The sequence below is a fragment of the Protopterus annectens genome, chromosome 16.part0, assembly GCF_019279795.1.
Source record: "Protopterus annectens isolate FY-2018-M chromosome 16.part0, PAN1.0, whole genome shotgun sequence".
In the NCBI taxonomy this organism is placed as follows: domain Eukaryota; kingdom Metazoa; phylum Chordata; order Ceratodontiformes; family Protopteridae; genus Protopterus; species Protopterus annectens.
Genome location: NC_056750.1, coordinates 860,497,227 through 860,513,659, shown reverse-complemented (window position 1 = coordinate 860,513,659; position 16,433 = coordinate 860,497,227). Strand labels below are relative to the sequence as shown.

The following is a 16,433-nucleotide window of genomic DNA, read 5'->3' as shown; positions in this document are numbered from 1 at the left end:
ATAACCATTGCTGTGTGCCACTATGTGGGCACATAGCCTATGTAGAGGCTGAGTTTAAGTGAGGGGTTGGTTCATCTTTGAGCTTGTGTAGGATGCAGCCTGGGACACCGTCCAGTCTCACTGATGCTGAGTTTTTGCTTTGGAGAGGGCTGTTTTAACCAGAGTGTCTGATTTCAGGGGCACTACATTCTTCTGCTATTGCTATGGGCCCTTTTGGGGGTGACAGGGGGGGGGGGGGTGAAGTCTGCACTGAACCTGTCTGCCAGGATGTTGGCTATATCGGTCGGTTCAGTGTTTTGTGCCATTCTGCACTAACTCCGAGCAGATCTGAGAATTGTCATTTAGATTCTTGACATAGCTAAAGAATGTCTTGTGGTTTTCTTTGGAGTCCATAGCAATTTTTCTTTCAAAGCTCGCCTTGGATGATTTTATGATGGAACATAGTTTCTTGCTGATACTGATCAAAGACGTGATACCTTCTTGGGATTTTACTCTTTTCTGTACCAGTTTCTCCTACTGTATAGCTTGTTCATGGCAGGGGTCCACCAGACTGGTTTCCTTTTCTTGGAGGAGTGAGTCTGTTTTGTTTGGGATAGCACGATCCATGCATTCTTGTAGGTGCCCGTAGAGTACATTAGTAAAGGATTTTGCAGCTTGGACAGCGTTATCCTTTAGTTCGGGGGCTTTGAAACTTCCCACCTCGGTCTTAAGTAATGCGAAGTTTGCTTTTAAAAAGTTTTTCACGGTGGTTTCTTTGACTGTTGATGGCGGCGTAATGTGGGCATAGAGTGATTAGTTTATTTTCAGATGTAACCAACGACGGGTTGACCTCAGCTGTGGAACACCAGTCGCCCATGCTGGTGACCAGGTCTACTATGTTACCTCTTGTGGGGGTGTCGACCAGTTGATCCAGGGCATTTGCGTTTATAAATTCTAGGAAATGTTGGGCAATGGAGTTTGCACTTGAGTAGTTCTCCCAGTTAATGTTTGGGTAATTGAAATCACCCATTAGGGTGTTTGGTAGGACCTTTGTTTCCCAGTGTTTCCAGGAATGCGAAGTGGGGGTCATGTGACATGGTGGGTGATCTGTAGCAAACTAGAATTTGAAGAGTTTTCCCCATTGTTAGTTGCACGTGGATGATCTCAAGCAACGTGCTGTGCTACTAACCAGGTGGTGTGTGTATCCTTGAAGAATACGGACACACCCCTGCCTTTTGTATTTTGGTCTGGGTTTTGTGGCCGAAATGTATAGTAAGAGTTGTAGCCTGGTAGTACTGGGGTGCTCTCTGGAGCCTTAAACCAGGTTTCTGTTACTGCACATATATCTATTTTCTCCATACTGAGGAGTGCCTCAAGTGCGTGCATTTTTGAGGTTTAGACTTCTGGCATAGAGTAGCATCACCCTCCTTTTTTTCTTTGAAGTCTTTCTGGGGAAGAGATGTGATACCGATGTTTGTTTAGTATCGCTCCAATGAAATCTGACTGCTGTGTTGGCTCTAGTTGGGATTTTTCATAATTTACAGTGATCCCCAGTGAGGAGCTCTTGCCTGCAACAGTAGATGCCCTGTGGGAGCAGTAATAAGCCAGTCACTTAAGTATGGAAAAGTACAGTTTTGTACCTACCATAAATGTAGATGTTCGAGGATTCCATTGCTGCAGTCCTAACTATTGGGTATAGTCCGCATCCAGTCGGCCCGAATACCAGAGTATAAGGCTGACGTCGGTCAGGGCGCATTAGACTGACGTCAGTACGTCAGGGTACTAATGCGCATGACCGGCGTCATATCCTCAGTCTTTTCTTGCCCCAGATGTCAGAAGACCCTAAAAAGACAAGACCCAAAATACCTGCACCAAAACATGAACAATATATACAAAAAAATAAGCAGGTAAACTCACCTACACAACCACCCCTAAACACAGAGGGGAAGGAGGGAGGGTAAATTGGACTGCAGCAATGGAATCCTCGAACATCTACATTTATGGTAGGTACAAAACTGTACTATGTTCTTCGTTTTCCATTGCTGCAGTCCTAACTATTGGGTAGAATCCCAAAGCAGAGGTAAGGGAGGCTGGCAAATCATAAAGAAGCAGGAGCTGACAACATGCCTTGCAAAACAGCTGTGGCAAAACCAGCCCTAGACTTAGAGTAGATAGGAAGGTGATAATGCTTAGAGAAAGTATGCACTGAACTCCAAGTAGCTGCTTCCAGAATATCCTTAGTTGCCACCCCCCGTAGAAATGCTGTTGAAGTGGCAGTAGCCCTAGTGGAATGAGGCCTAATCCCAGCTGGAACCTCCTTGCCATGATGGGAATAACAAAATGCAATGCAAAAGCCAATCCACCTAGAAATAGTTTGTTTTGACACTGGCTTGCCCTGCGAACTCAAAGCAAAAGAAACAAACAACTGCTGAGACTGCCTAAAATCCTTAGTCCTGCTTAAGTAATAACGCAATTGCCTGTGTACATCCAAAGTATGCAAAATCTTCTCCCCTTTATTTTGGGGGTCTGCATAAAAAGTAGGCAAATGAATAGTTTGGTTTAAAGCCACACTAGAAACCACCTTAGGCATAAAGGAAGGATTAGTACGTAATGATACCCTATCCTTATGGAAAATCAAAAAGGGCTCGACTGCCATAAGGGCCTGCAACTCAGACACCCTTCTTGCAGAAGTAACAGCCAACAAAAAAGCAGTCTTCCATGACAAATATTTCAATTCAGCAGTAGCCGCAGGCTCAAAAGGTTGTAGAGTAAGTTTTCCAACACAAAATTGAGATCCCAAGCAGGAGTAGGAGCTCTACGTGGGGTCTTATATTTTTGCCCTCTAAGAAACTGCTTGAACAAAGGATGCGAAAACAATGGTGGGTCACAATCATAGTGAGCTGAGATTGCTGCAGCATGAATCTTAATGGAAGAGAAGGACAGACCCTTGTCCAGTAACTCAGTAAGATATTGAAGAGCCATACTCAAATTAGGCTCAGAAATCTCCAAATTCTTTGCTTTACTCCAAAATAAAAATCTCTTCCATTTTGCTGCGTACACTTTCCTTGTACTAGGTCTTCTAGCTTCCATAATCACATTTAAAACTTGAGGAAGTTGAGACCTGCTGTGTTTCAACACAGAATATGCCAGGCTGTCAGATGAAGAGAGTGAAGCTTGACATTGAGCAGATGACCGTCCTGCCGGGATAACAGATGTGGAATCAAAGGTTAAGGCCATGGAGGCTTCTTTACCAGACTCCGTAGGAGAGGGCACCAGTGTTGCTGAGGCCAATCTGGAGCTATCAAAATCATCCGTGGCCTGTCCTGTCTGACCTTTAACAGTACCTTTGGAAGAAGAGGCAGAGGTGGAAAGGCATACACATGAAGGTTTGTCCAACTGAAAGACAGAGCATCCACTTTCCAAGCTGTGTGATGAAACCCCTTTGTGCAAAACTGTGGCAGCTGGTGGTTTAGTGGAGAAGCGAACAGATCTATGTCTGGAGTTCCCCATGACACTGTCAATTTCTGAAATACATGAAGATCCAGTTTCCACTTGTGGGGATCCATGATTTGTCTGCTTAACACATCTGCTAAGGAGTTCTGTGCTCCTGGCAGAAACCTTGCCTGAAGAGTTAGGTGCAAGCGGAGGGCAGGCTCCCATAAAAGGATTGCTTGCCTGCATAGAGGATAAGAATGTGTTCCCCTTGTTTGTTGAAGTACCACATGACAGTTGTGTTGTCTGTTAGAATCAACACCTGCCCTGGAAGAAGTAACTCCTTGAAAGCCAGCAATGCGAACTGGACTGCCAACATCTCCTTCATGTTGATATGTAGATGCTGTAGTCTGGCAGGCCACTTGTCTTGTATCCACTTTCCATTTAGATGAGCTCCCCAAGCAATGTCTGAGGCATCTGTCGGTAAAATCTGACTCGCCTCTGGCTGGGTCACAGAGAATCCCTTGTTTAGGTGACATTCCTGAGCCCACCACAAAAATTCTCTTTGAAGGCAAGGTATTATTTGAATGACAGTGTCTAAATCCTGGCAGTGCTGTGTCCATACATTTTGAGATACCATTGTAACTTCCTCATATGCAGTTTGGCATTGGGAAGCACCAGAATACAAGATGCCATGAACCCTAATGCTTGAAGGACTGTCTCTGCAGTCAGCACGGACTGATGAGATAGTTGATGGAAGTAAAGTGATAGACTCTTTAGTTTGTCCGGGGTTAAAAAGGCCATCTGGGCTGCTGTCTTCAGTCTCACACCCAGAAAGCACATGTCTGGAGAGGGTACTCGACTGGACCTTCTTTCACTCCCAGAATACCCTAGGCATCTTAGCACTGCAATAAGATATTCCAGATGCTGTAGAAGGTCTTCCTTTTCTTGAGCCAGAATCAGGTAGACGTCTAAATAAGGATAGATTGGAAGTCCTTGTAGCCTGAAGTAAGCTATCACTGGAGCCAGAACCTTTGTGAATACTCTGGGCAGTAGATAAGCCAAAGGGCAATGCAGAGAACTGATAATGAGAATCTCCAGCTCGAAACCGCAGATACTTCCTGTAACTTAGCCTGATAGGCACATGAAGGTAAGCTTCCTTGAGATCTAAAGTTACCATCCAGTGATCTTTGCCCAGCAGGGGTAAAAGCGCTGTAACGTCAACATCTTGAACTTGGGAATGTCCAGATAAGTGTTGAGGAGAGATAAATCCAAAAGCAGTCTCCACGTGTTCCCCTTCTTTGGTACTAGGAACATGTGAAAATAAAATCCTAGGCCCCTTTCTGATACAGGGACTGGCTGAATGATGTCCAACACCCATCTGTCTTGAGTAATTAAATCCCAATTTTCTTTGAAAAGAGACAGTCGTCCTTCAAAGGAGCTGCCAGACGAGAATCTACTGGCAGCTGAAAAGGCAGGTCATTGGGTCTGTTTACGAAAGGACTGACCCCTGCCCTCACCAGAAGTCTGAGCAGGTGAACTCCTGTTCTAGGCCTAAAAGAACCTTGAGCCCTGCCCCTACCACGTCTAGACCTACCCCTAGACTGGGAATCATAAGCAGGATATGTCCACCCCTTAGCAGGCCAATTTCTACTAAACTTCGGTGGCTGTACCTGCAAAAAATCTTTAACAGTTTGCATAGACTTAGCTTTGTCCTCCATTTTCTTTAAAACTGCTTCCACAGGTGGACCAAACAACACATCAGACTGTAAAGGAGCATCCAAAATCCTTGTCTTAACATGCTCAGCCAAATTTTGATCCCTCAACCAGGCATGCCTGCGAAGAACAGAACTAGTGGCAGCCACCCTCGAGGAGGCCTGCACAGCATCAAAATCACATTGCAAAGAATGCTTGCCCACTTGTTCAGACACAAACTAAATCCAGCAAGTCTTTACAATCAATACCTTCCGCCAAAGCATCCACCTTAGATTTCAATTGTGAAAGGAGATAATTTTGATATTTCAGCATGTGAAACTGACAATTCAACGCTCTCATGGCTAGAGTGGAAGAAGTATACACTTTCTTACCCCACCTATCTAACGCCCTTGCCTCTTTGTCAGTGGGAACAGGATTTTTAACCACAGAGGCCTTAACACCTTTAGGCCCCTGAGAAACAGTTTCTGGGTCCGCCCTAGGTTCATAGGTTCATAGGTTCATACTAGGCTATCTGCCCAAGGGCATTTATAAGCCTAGCCCATAGTTATGTGGCTTTCGCCACCCCTTTAGTTTGAATAAAAACTATGCCTATCATTTTGCTGTGCCTCTGTCAAGCAGTGATGCTGAAGTAATCCCTGGGGTATATCTGCAATCTCCCATCCATTGGTCAAGATTCCTCTTGAACAAGACCAGAGAGGTGCTCTGCCTCACATGTACCGGGATTTTGTTCCACAGCATAGGGAGTCTCTGGGTGATGAATCTGTCCCTCCAGCACGTTCTATTTATAACCGTGTCAAGGTTTAAGTCTCCCGCCCTTGTGGTTCTGAGGGATCTAGATTTTTTGAGGTGAAGCATATTCATCAAATCTGGGTTTGACATGGCCTTATATGTCAGGCACAGGTCACCTCTGAGCAAGCGGTATGAGACTGAATAGAGCTGGAGTTCTTTCAGTCGGGCAGCATAAGACATATTTTTGAGACCCTTTATCCTTTTGGTGAGGAACTTTTGGGGCCTTTCAAGCTGCAGCAGGTGTCTGGTCAGATACATTCCGAATGGGGCATTGTACTCAATCATAGGTCTAATAAGTGATGAGTACAGGGGGACGATGACCTCCCTTGATCTAGATGTGAATCCCTTCATGATCAGGTGGGTGATATAGAAGGTTTTCCTAACTACTTTAGCAACATGAGTGTCAAACGAAGGCTACTGTCAACCTGGGTCCCCAGATCTCTGATGACTTTTTCTGTGCTCAGTGGATTGCCACCTATATGGTAGCTAGGGGTAGCCTTGTTTTTCCCAAAGGGTATGACTATGCATTTTTGGCGTTTAACTTCAGGCCATGGCTCTGGCACCAGTTATCCATTTCTGTGAGGCCCTTCTGGAGGATATCTGTGTCAGATGTGTTTTCGACTATGGCCCAGTTTGCAGTCATCTGCAAACTTTGTCAGCCATAACCCTCCTGTGTTTGCTTGTACTTCAGAAAAGTAGATGCCGAACAAGAGTGGACCCAGGACTGAGCCCTGTGGGACACCACTTGTGACAGGCTTTGAGTCTGACATGGCTCCAGCAACTCTGACCCTGTGGGTTCTGTCACTTAGCCAGTTTGCAACCCATCTTGTGATGTATGGGTTTACATTCAAGCTGATGAGTTTTTCGATGATACCTGAGTGGGGTATTGTGTGAAGGCCTTTGCCAGGTCGAGGTAGGCTGTATGGACTGCCTTTCCTCATCAATGGCCTTGGTGACTGTCTCGAAAAGGCAACCAAGTTTAAGAGGCAGGAACTGCCTTTGACCAAGCCCAACTGAGTTGGATCCAAAGTCTGCAAGTTCCCTATGTCTTTATTTATGAGTTCCATTATGATCCTCTCCATGGCTTTGCAGATAAGGCTTGTCAAGCTAATGGGCGGTAATTTCCAGGGTCTGTGGAGGCACCGCCCTTATGAAGTGGGACCACAGTCGCGTGCCACTCCTTGGGTGCGTATCCTGAGGTGAGGCTAAGATTAAACAGCTGTCCTAACTGTGGGTTTAATTCCTCATTGAGTTCATGAAGCACACAGCCGGGACACCATCCGGTCCCATGGATGCTGTGTTTTTGCCTTAGTGAGGCAGTTCTCACCTGGGCGTTGGAGATGTTTGGGGCTACAATCCTCTGGAATAGATATCTCTCCTTTTGGGGAGGGGGAGAAGTTTGCACTGAAACTGTCAGCCAGTATGTTGGCAATGTGTGTAGGTTCAGTAATTTTCACATCATTTTGAACTAATTCTGAGCATATCTGGGAGTTTCCTCCTAGGTTTCTAACATAGCTAAAGAAGGCCTTATGATTCTCTTTAGAGTCCTTGGCGATTTTCTCTCAAAATTTGCCTTGGATGATTTTATGAGAGCTCTTAGTTTTTACTTATAATGATCAAAGGTGTCTTACCTTTCAAGGATTTTGCTCTATCTTGTAGTAGCTTCCTCCTTTTGTTGTAGAGCTTGTTTATGGCTGGGGTCCACCAGACTGGTGGCTTGGCTTTGGTACAGAGAGTCTTAGTTTTGTTTGGGATTGCCTGATCCATGCAGTCCTGTAGGTGCTGGTAGAAGGCATTTGTAAGTGATTCAGCGGTTTGAGTAATGTTTACCACTGGCTCAGGGGCCTTAAAGGAGACCACACTAGTTTTTAGAAGTGTGAAATCGGCTTTTGAGAAGTTTTTCACTGTGGTCTTTTTGTTTCAGGTGGGGCGGGATGAGGACCTCCAGCGAGATTAGTTTATGATCTGATCTCACCAGTGAGGGGTATACTTCCGGTGTTGAACATTTTGATCCCATGTTCGTGATGATGAGATCAAGTATGTTTTCTCCTCTTGTGGGGATGGTGACTAGTTGTTCCATGGCATTTGAGTTTATGAACTCCAGGAATCTTTGGGTTAGAGTGTTCGGGCTTGAGTAGTGTTCCCAGTCTATATTAGGGTAGTTAAAGTCACCTAGTATGATGGTGTTTGGAGATACATTTATCCCCTCCAATGTTTTCAGGACTCTTAAACAAATACTTATGAGCTTCGGGCACCCTATAGTACCTATCAGGTTTAACAGGAGCAGGAGGCAACGAATCAGGGTTCAGGGAAGCCTCTGCAAAAACATCTTCCACTACATTCAACACAGGAGGTATAGCTAAGGGCCTATGCTGGGGTAAAAACAAGAATTCCCTAAGCCTCTTCCTGGAATCAGAGTAATCCTGGCCTTCCCATTTAAAGTGCTCCCTCATGGAATGCAGAGTCTCTGAAAATGAAAAATCCTCAGGAGGAGAAGCCGAAGGAGTGGCATCATCCACATCAGAATCAGAATAATGAGGATACTCCTGCAAATCTTCCGCAGAAGACTCAGAAGCCCCTGAACCCTGTTCAAAACTGTCAAACTCTGGTTCCACTCTAGGCCTCTTATCAGGAGGGCCCATAGAACCTCTAATCATAGTAATCAAATCTTCTGCCATTTTAAGCATATGTTTCTTAGGTACAGAACCCGAAGGCTAGGAGAAGCCCCTACTGAAGCTGAAGTTGGCCTACCTCTAAAAGAAGTTTTGGCAACAGAAGGAGAGGCTCTAACTACTTTGGGAAGAGAGGGAAGAATAGTTACCTGAGAAGCCCCCTCAGCCTGGCCTGCCTCCTGAGAGGGTACATCCAGTAACAGTAAAGTTTCTGCCTGAGACTCCATAGAAACTCCTGGCAAAACCTCTGGCTCCACTGAGCCACCTAAAGAACCGACGTCCGGGACTGCCGGTTCATCAACTCTAGGCTTCGCTGTTTTGTCCTTGCGCTTCTTGGACGAAGCGGGCGTGGAGCATCCGGCGGCATTTTATAATTGCAACGCTTCCCAAACACTAATCTGGCACAGTCTAACCTCCTCTTAATAGTGCGTTTGTTAAACCTAGCACAAGAGCGGCAACCAACAACGACGTGCTCAGGCCCTAAACAAGGTATACACAATGTATGGTAATCCCTATGAGGTATTTGTTTCCCACAAGAAATACAGTTATTCACTTTGCTGACATCCGGTAAAATACTGGGGCAAGAAAGACCCAAAATGTTCCCCAACGGGGTACTTAGCCAACTCTGATTCGGTCTGAAACTCCGGTTTCGGAAATATTTCAGAACGCCAACCTGCACTCGCAAAACTGCTTCTGCATCGGACCACGCGGCAAAAAAGACTGAGGATATGACGCCGGTCATGCGCATTAGTACCCTGACGTACTGACGTCAGTCTAATGCGCCCTGACCGACGTCAGCCTTATACTCTGGTATTCGGGCCGACTGGATGCGGACTATACCCAATAGTTAGGACTACAGCAATGGAAAACGAAGAACATCACACAGAACTCTTGAAGTCTGAAAGGCGCTGCAGCCACTGGCATGCATTCGTGAACACCCAGGGGGCTGTGGTGAGACCAATGGGCAGGGCTCTAACTTAACGACTGGCGCTCAGACGTAAGCGCAGGAATCTTCTTGAATGCTTATCCATTTGTGTGATACGCATCCTGAGGATCTACTGAGCACATCCAATTGTCTCTTCCCAAGACTTAAAGTATAGACTGAACCGTAAAAGTCTGGAATTTGGTTTGTTGAACTGACTTGTTCAATACACCAATATCCAGAATCAGTCTCCAGTCCCCCGTTTTCTTTGGCACTAAAAAGAATCAAAGTAAACTCCAGACCCTATCTGGTCTGGTGGGACTGCTTGGATGACTTCTGTCAAGCAGTTTTTGAATTTTTAAGACTGTTGCATCCCTGTGACTGGGTGGAACGTCTGGGGATTCTTTTAGACTGTCCGGGTTTATTTTGAAAATGGGATATTGCAACTTCTGGTTATAATCCTCTGTACCTAATTGTCCATTATCCTTAGCCAAGCAGGTAGATACAAAAATAATAATCCCCCAAATGCCTCTAGATGATGGCGTATTGGCCTCCATTCAGGAGCGCTGATACGAGTTACCAGGGAAAGAATCCCTGGAAGCTTGATTTTGTGGGCCACCTCTGCCTCGAGCACAGTGTCTTCCACTCCAACAACCCCCCCCCCCCCCTGCCCTCAGGGGAGTCATTGCCACGCGAGTCGTGGAAAGGTCCTCGGGACTTTTTGAACCATAGCTTCCCACTTTTCTGGTTCCTGAAGCAAGACACTGAGGACTGGATAAGCGTACACCCATGGCTAAAATGGTCTTTCCATCGTTCTCACATCCGGCAAGGATCACTAAAAACTTAGGGACCAAAGTGATTTTTCAAAAAATGCAGCATTGACAAGACTTGAATGGCTCCGCAAATTCACATAAGGGCTTCAGGCATGCCTCCGCATGGCCACACCAGAACCCCCTGCCCTGGTTGTCCCTTCGGCTGTGTGCACAATAAGCTTCATGGACAAACTGCATATTGAATCAATGGTTGCCAGCTGGGAAGCTACTTTGTCATGAACTCTCAGCTACTCAGTTACTGCTCCTTTCAGAGCATCTAATAGATCCTTTATGAGATCTCAAAGTATCGTGAAATGTGCCATAAAGTACAAGGACCTGAGAGTGAAGGTCAATGAATTCTATATGTCCTACCCGAATCGATCTATCGTCCTAGACTCTTAAGAGGATGGATAGTAGGACTTTCATCAGCAAGTTAATTTTTGGATGCTGCAACCACTACGGCATCTACTGGCATCCCTTTAGCCCAATGCTGCTGATCCTGAGGGGCTAATAAAATGCAGTCTGGCCTCTTAAGAATTGGTCTGATGGATCGGGCATCTTCAAAGCCCGCTGCGCAATCAATTTACTCAGCAGGCAGAGATCGAAGAGGTAGATGGTAGGGCATGGAAAGCCTCCAGGCATACCAATTTCTCTGAGGAAGGCTGAAGGGGAAGTCCAGCCACCCCCCTCTGTCTCAGGGACTTGTCTCCTAGAGAAGACATCTGGTGCGACTTTGGGGAACCTTCATCTAAATTAGTATCTTCAATGCAAGACTCTTCGGGGGAGTCCAAGTGCTTCCTCTTGCACTTCCACTGCAAGGGCACCTCCTCTGTGGGATGGGTCAGGGAGGGGTCTGAAGAGGACATTGCCAACATAGTTTGATCCTGAGATTTCTGCACCCACTGTCCCAGCGCAGAGACTGGAGGGAACTATGAGCCAGGGGGTAAGATAAGGCGGTTGGTCTGACCAAAGTGGAATCAACTGTGAGCCCGCAGTGGACAACGCCCTCTCCATGGCCTGGAAAGCAGGCCACCCCCATAAAGGAATGGGAGCCAGGAACCAAAATAGACTCTCTCAGAACTGTAGTGCCATCCCACACCAAGGAAGCTGCCTCCGAAGCCGGAGTCAACCTCACGTGCTTCGAAGCCCCGAGGAGCATGGATGGCTCCACCACCAGAATGGAACAACTCTCCCTGTAACAGACAATGAAGGTTCAACCCCAGGACGACTCTGGTCCCAACACAACTGAAGAGCTCAGGGCAGTTAGTGCCAGAGGTGCAGATCTCACGGGTACAGAGACAGTCAAAGCCAGGACTATTGGAAATGGGAACTCCAAAGGCACATCTGGAGTCAGAAGAACAAGAACTGGTGTAAAGACAGGTAAAGCTCCACAGAAAGACAGGCTAGGAACAGAAAAGTGGCCAACCCCCTGCCACCAGGAGCTGGTCCCACCAGTCTCAAAATATTTGACTCCGTGAAGTTCTTGGTGGAAAGGACTAGAAATTGGTTGGTCCAAAACACTAATGGGAGCCAAAATTGTCATTGCAGAGGTAGACACCAACAGTAGAAGCAGTTTCCCAAGTCGGTTCCACTGAAAATTGGGTAATTAGGAAAGTCAGCCACTAACTGGCTTGCTGGAACCAAGCAGTTCTTCTACTTAGATCCTTCATGTCTGGATGAAGGGCAGCCAATGTCAGTTATAGATTTAACAGATCCAACCTCAAAGCTAGATTTTATATGGCTTTTTAAGATGTGTTTTTCTTTCTACAATGTCCCAGAGACAAAAGTCATGACAGACTGTAGTCTTCTTGAAAGTGCTCCGGACCCAAGCAATAGATTCAGAGTTTGGTAATTTACGATCACACTTCTGGCATTTTTTGAAGCCAGAAGTACCTTTAGCCTTCTCAGTTCATGGAAGAATGGCAGAAAAACACAAGCACACAAAGAAAATAGTATGGAAATTTCCCATAGTGGTAATTGAAAAAAAGGACAGAAGAAAGGTACCAACAATGGTAGAACAGATTACTATAATAGTAAAGAGAAAGCGAAAGAGGGGAACCACCTGTGATAGTACTCAGAAAAAAAAGGCTAGAGGAACCAAGTGAAAAAACAGACTAGTAATAACAAAAAAGTTCTGAAGAACACAAGTTTGAACAAATAAGCTTGCACGAGAGCTGGCAAGATAAATGCGTTTGGCACTAAAAGCAACAAACAATCGGAGGTAATCCATAAAGGAACATTATGGGTAAGGTTAAGCTCATGAATTCTTTTGGAAGGCGCAAGCTGGAACAGTACAGTTGGTTCTGAGATACGGAACCAAACCCACAGTAAAGGATTAAACTGACATCAGATCTAGTATATTGACATGGAGTGGACACAGCTCATTGACTGATTAAAGACATTTGGCACTGAACAGAGCAACTAATACTATCCCGGGATAGAATTTCTGCCATCTTTTTAAGCTAAGAGGGGATGTTTGAAGGTTGTCAGAGAAGGCACTTATGGGCAAAGGTTTTTGTCAAAATATGGAAGCTACAGCATGAAAGCAGCAATCCACTCCAAGTGCATCTGTCAAGTTTTCACAAGCTATCAGAAAAAGTATCCCCCAACTGTGCCTCTTCGCAAATAAAAGGCAATTATCTGCCCCTTAAACAGACATTTTTCTGGGTGAAGGAATTTTACAAAGGACTACTGTGCTATCTCTATTAAAACACAGCAAGAGCCATCACTTCTCATGCATCTCCCTCTTTGGTAGGTCCGAAGTCATCCACACCTACATGGGCCTCCCTAAGTTCTGGTCCAGATCAAAAGACAAGGGGTCCAGGATATAGAGAAAAAACAGCTAGCAAAGGAGAAAAGTACTGTTGGAACTAAATAAATCCTCAAGTCTTTGTGAGTGCCTTTACGAGGTGGACCCACATTTGTGGATAAAGGAATGCTTACAGATGCATAGATTACATTAGCGAATTTTAACAAAATCTCACCACGATGATAGACATGCAGACCATATTTCCAGTTTCCTCATATGCAGCTTTGCACATGGGATTAGTAGGATGCAAGATGCCATGAATCCCACAGCCTGCAGAATTTTCCTTGCAGTCAGCCTGGTGAAAATTGCTAGTGTTCTGAAGTATTGAGCTAGTTGCCCCTGCTTCTCTGGCGTGAGGTAGGCCATCTGGGTGTTTGTGTCCAAGTTGGCACCCAGGAAAATTATTTTCCGAGAGGGTAATAGCCTTGATTTATTTTTGTTGACTGTGTATCCCAGAGAATTCAACAACATTATTACATAAGCCAGATGTTCCAGAAGTATGTGCTTGCTGTCCGCTTGGATCAGGCAGTCGTCCAAATAGGGGTACATTTGTATCCCTTGAAGTGTGCAGTAGGCAATTACTGATGCCAGGCATTTCGTAAATACTCTGGGTGCAGTAGATAAGCCAAAGGGCAATGCAGAGAATTGATAATGGGTTGAACCTGCAAGAAATCTGAGGTATCTTCTGCAATTTTGTCTGATTGGGACATGCAGGTATGCCTCCTTGAGGTCCAATGTTACCAGCCAAGACTCCTTGCCCAGCATGGGAAGAAGCTGCTGTAAAGTGAGCATCTTGAATTTTGGTACGAGTAAAAATGTGTTTAGGATGGATAGGTCCAAAATAGGTCTCCAATCTTTTCCCTTCCTTGGTACCAGGAATAGTTTGGAATAAAAACCTTGACCTTGTTCGTGAGTAGGTACCTCTTGAATAGCTTTCATGTCCATGAGATCTGAAATTTGTCTTTGTGCCTCTGCCCTTTGATTGTGTGGCAGGTTTGGCATGCCTCATTTTTGGAAGAGTGTGAAAATGGAATCTGCCGCCTCTGTTTATAATGTCCAGGATCCATGTGTCTTTTGTGACAATATGCCAATTTTTTGAAAATAATGCCAGTTTTCTGCCTAAGGGTGCTGCCATTTGAGCCTTGATTGGCATGCAAAGGGGAAAGTCATTGGGCTTGCTTTCTGAATGGCTGCGAACTATCCTCACCACCTCTGTGTAGGAGCTTGCCATTGTCTGCCTCTAAACGATCCTTGGGATTGCCCTCTGCCCCTCGGGCGCCTGTATCTACCTCTTTGGGGTCTGTCCGTGGCTGGAAAGAACCAATTTTTGGAAGGCCAATTTCTACTGAAACGTGGGGGTTGTACCTGTAGAAAATCTTTCACTGTTTGCATTGATTTAGCCTTTTCCTCCATTTTCTTTAATACCTCCTCAGCATTAGCACCAAATAATACATCCTTTTGTAGAGGGGCATCTAGTAATTTCGCTTTGACATGATCTGGTAAGGTTTGCTCCTTGAGCCAGGCATGTCTACGTATGACTGTTCCTGTAACAGCAGCTCTACATGAGGCCTCTAGAGCATCAAAACCACATTGCAAGGTATGTTTACCCACCTGTTCTGCACTATGCATCAAATCCTGCAACTCCAAGTCTGGTTGTTCAGGTTGTGACATTTTACTTCGCAATTGTGATAACAGAAACTGTTGGTACTTTAGCATATGGAAATAGCAGTTTAATGCCCTCATGGTTAAGGTGGCAGAGGTATATACCTTTTTTCCCCACCTTTCTAAGGATCTGGAATATCTCTCTGAAGGTAATGGATTTTTAGCAGTGGAGGCCTTAATTCCCTTGGGGCCCTGTGAGATAGTTTCTGGGTCAGCCGCATGGCTTTTGTATAGAAATTGGTGCGAGTCAGGAACCCGGTAGTACCTGTCAGGCTTGACTGGGGCTGGAGGTAAAGAATCCGGGTTAAGGCAGGCCTCCGAGTACACATCATCTAGTATGTCCAAGACAGGAGGTATAGCTAGAGGCCTGTGCTGAGGTAGCAAGAGAAAATCCCTAAGCCTTTTCTTGGAATCTGAGTACTCATAGCCTTCCCAGTGGAAGTGTTCCCTTAAGGTATGCAAGGTTTCCCCAAATGAGTAATCCTCTGGGGGGATACACAGGGAATGGACTCCTCTGCATCAGAATCTTCAAAAGGGGAGTAAGAATGTTCCTGTTCATCAGAGTGCTTTGATATAATGGAGGCCTGATCAGAGGAGGAGGAGGATTCTTCCTCCACTCTGGGCCTTTTGTCCGGGGGTGGGGGGGTTGAGAACCCCTAAGAGTAATTAAATCCTCAGCCATTTTAAGCATCTGTTTTTTTAGGCATGGGGCCTGGAGATGGGCCCAGTGTAGCTTGTCTCTTAGAATGCATGGCTGCTTTAGACTTAGTGAAAGCCTTGATGGAAAAAGAAGAGGAAGGTCTGAAGACACCTTGAGAGGAGGCAAACCTGTCTACATTTTGAGATTCACCACCAAGAGTGGCTTCGGTATCTGTAGTCGGGGTGTGGGCAGAGGAGCCTGTGACCTCGGGCACAGAAGACACTGCCAATGAAGTGTCGGCAGTAGTCAGGGGCTGCGTAGGCGCCTCGCTGAGAACCGGACCACCTGTAGTCAGCTTTGGCGTGGTGTCGGTAGAGGCCGTGGACCTAGTGTGTCGGTCCTTATCTCTGCGCTTTTTAGTCAAAACTAGAGTCTGAGTATCAGACGACATAAAATAGTTACATTTTTTGCCAAAATAATGCTGGGCGAACTCTGCCAGACGCTTAATGGTGCGTTTGTTGAATGTAGCACAAAAACAACAGACCGAGACGTCGTGGTCTGAGCCTAAACAAGGAATACAGAGGGAATGAAAATCCTTATGCGGTATTTGCTTCCCACATGAAATACAATTATTAACTTTGTCTGACATCGGTCTGAGGCAAGAAAAGTTTCTCCAACGGGGTACTTAGCTTTCAAGAAGACTTCGGTTGCAAAATATTCGTAATTTCAGGAGCTGGCCGACCGGCACTTGCGAACTGCATCTGCTTCGGGCACCGCGCGGCAAGAAAGACTGAAGAAAATGTCGTCGGCTGGTTCTTTTATACCCCTGTCACACTGTCAGGGAAGAAGCAACGACAACAGACGCCGGACCTAGACTTTGGAATTCGGCCGACTGAGGACCCGCCTGACGGCAGGAGAACCCATCTGTTATGACTGCAGCTGTATGCACGATGAACATCTAAATAAATCCTCAAGTCTTTGTGAGCGCCTTTACGAGGTG

General features: G+C 45.7%; 1 protein-coding gene across 1 annotated transcript in view; it reads right to left on the bottom strand.

The window, feature by feature from the left end:
* Positions 1-16,433, bottom strand: part of SUPT16H (SPT16 homolog, facilitates chromatin remodeling subunit) — a 3,088,153-nt gene that overhangs the window by 2,397,742 nt on the left and 673,978 nt on the right. The window lies entirely within an intron of this gene.